Source organism: Channa argus, chromosome 1 (genome assembly GCF_033026475.1).
Source record: "Channa argus isolate prfri chromosome 1, Channa argus male v1.0, whole genome shotgun sequence".
In the NCBI taxonomy this organism is placed as follows: Eukaryota; Metazoa; Chordata; class Actinopteri; order Anabantiformes; family Channidae; genus Channa; species Channa argus.
The window spans coordinates 28,444,586-28,447,391 of record NC_090197.1 but is presented as its reverse complement, the minus strand read 5'-3'; the positions used below and the strand labels follow the sequence as shown (position 1 = coordinate 28,447,391).

Below are 2,806 nucleotides of genomic sequence, written 5' to 3'. Positions count from 1 at the left end.
GTTAATCCATGAGTCCAAGTGAACAGTTGTGCCAGATATAAAGAAATGACCTTCAGGTGTTTATGAGAAGCTGCATAGATAAGGACACACTCACAGAATATTGTGTCTGCTGGTCATATTCTAATCAGATGAATATGATTAGAATATGCTCATCCACACTAACATTCTAATCAGTTAATCCACGATTCCAAGTGGATGTTTGTGCCAGATCTAAAGAATTAACCTCCTGGTTAGAATATGAGTCTGAACAGACAGCTCTGTCAACCAGTCAAGCTGACTCATATTCTAATCAGTTAATCTATGTGTCCAAGTGGACATTTGAGCCATATATTAAGAAATCACTTTCAGATGTTCCTGAGAGGCTACATTGAGGAGAATTGGAAAGCTGTGGGGACATATTGACCTATTGAACTTTGACCCCCAGAAGCTAATCAGGCAATCCATGAGTCCAGAAGTACATTTGTGCCAAGATATTGTGTTTTAGAATTGACAGACAGGCAAATATCAGACAGGCAGATATCAGAACACATGGAATAAGCAAGTAGTAGTCCCATTCTCATTTTAAAATCATTTTCAAATCTTATTTTCAGATGATGGACCATGGATATTTATACTGGTGTATATGAGCACAAATTTTAAAACCAGTTTAGTACAAAATATTCTAATCGCTTGCTCAGGCAGCACATATGACATATTGGATACGATACAGAAAAGATTAGCATGGCCCTTGGGCAAGGATGAAGGAATTCGTGAAGCTTTTCCACATTTCTTGCCTTGTACCTCACTTGTAAGTCGCTTTGGATAAAAGCGTCTGCTAAATGACTAAATATAAATGTAAAATAGGTAAAATTGTTCATATCTACATTTTCAGGATTTCAAGATTATCTTTAAATGTTTGAAATTCAACAGTGGAGCGAGAACTCAAGGAGAGTGAGGGGATGGTTTGGAGTTTGAACGAAATCTGAACAGAGCATTTGTGATCAAGTAGCATGTGTCCAAAGCCTTAAGGCTGAAGATCTTTTAATGGTTTTGTCCAGCCTACTTCGCTAATCTGATAATACATGATCCCAGTCCCTTCTATTAATTGTGGTCATCGCATTCTACAACCAAGTACCAGAAGTGCTGTGTGGCCTTTAACCAGGAGCAACATATTTTGTGTAAACTGTTAGATCCTTAATAGGCATGTCAAAGTGCATATACTGTAGGTTTCTGTGTCCTTTTTATGTGGTCAAGGATCACCACCTTCCTTCCCTCCATCACACACATTGGCAGTTTCCTTACATTTCACTAAGGAACACTGAGGGATTTTTGTCTATTATACGGAAACTTGAGAGTTTTCAGCTTTAAGAGTTACAGTTTTTTTATCTTTTGCCAGTGAAGACAGACTAAAGAGAACTGAAGGGGCGAGGGCTTGTGTTCACCATCAGGGACAATGTTACATCACATTTAGACTCATTATGGTTTCGTTCTCCTTTTGTACTCAGTACAGGGTCAACTGTGTGCCAGGTTTTATAAGACTGGATGAATAATACTGCAGCATTAAGACTCAACCCATAGGGATGCAAATCTAATGGCACTTGGACAACAAAATCATGACCTAAAGCTGAAATTCAGATAACATACTGTGCATTGGTGACACGTCCGACGGTTCTACTCCACTCGTATTTACCTCAGAACAAAACTAAAGTAGGAAATAATTGGTCAACGTTGCAAATTCTCTTACATCCAAATGGATCATGAAATGGATCATGTTCCAGAACAGTTTGTATCCGCCTGCAGCGCTCTTCTTGTTTGTCAGACGGGGATAAATGCTGATGGTTTTGCTGGAGCTTATGAAAAGAACAATTACTGCCTTTTTAGCTTGTGTTAATGAAGCATATGATTGTAAGAATGAATGCAGATTTATTTCACGTGTTTACATTCTTTTGCTTCTCAGTTTCCAGAAATCTGCCTGACTTAATAGTTATGAGCTTGTTTGGCATATTTACACATAATTTCACTTTGTGTGTTCCAAGAAAAATGAAGTGCCGTTCGACTAAGAATAGCACAAAAAAGATCAAATGGTTCTGCACAATATTAAATTATCAGTTTTTCTGTTGGTGTTTTGTGTACATCAAGCATAAACACCTTCTATGTGGCTACGTTTTTCCAGGGGCTAAAAGCCATTAATTAAAAACTTTCTTCATGTTTGGGTGAATGGGAGGTGAAAACTCCAATGCTCATTATCTCAAACCTACACCAAACCCAGCTGGAACCTTATGTAATTCTCTCTCTTCCTGTCGCCTTCCCTCAGACTCATCGTTCCATTTACTTGCTCTGTCTGGGAGCCATCATGGCATAAACACCAAGTAAGGAAATTAGACAAACACGAATGAGGCCATCAGCCCAGAGAGTGCACATGATCTAAGAAGCAGAATGATTCATCCTTTAACAACATGTCATCGAGGACATGTTGTCACGGATATGGACTTACTGTAAGTTTGTCTCTCAGAATAGGGCCACTGCTCAACCTCAGCAGCTCACAGGTCCACAGAAAGCTGTGAACAATGAAACCAACATTAGGTTTTTCACTCCCTTTTTCTTGATTATTTACCTCACATTTCTGTGTCAATCTAGACGACGGAAATGTCTCACTGTCTCTGACTCTGAACCAAAAGTCCACTATCATCTGTCATGATGGTCTCCTGAGGCCAAATTCAGAAGTCCCCATCTTTGTCACCATCCAGAATCCATTTGTTCATGTCAGTTTTAAGGTGGATACACCCACTCGCTCCTCAGGCACTCAAAGAGTGAGTACATGCAGAAC

General features: G+C 39.3%; 1 non-coding gene across 1 annotated transcript; it reads left to right on the top strand.

The window, feature by feature from the left end:
- Positions 1 to 669: 669 nt before the first annotated feature.
- LOC137103497 (U6 spliceosomal RNA) lies at positions 670 to 770 on the top strand. Its single transcript, XR_010911523.1, has one exon. It is a non-coding gene; the product is annotated as a U6 spliceosomal RNA (small nuclear RNA).
- Positions 771 to 2,806: the final 2,036 nt, after the last annotated feature.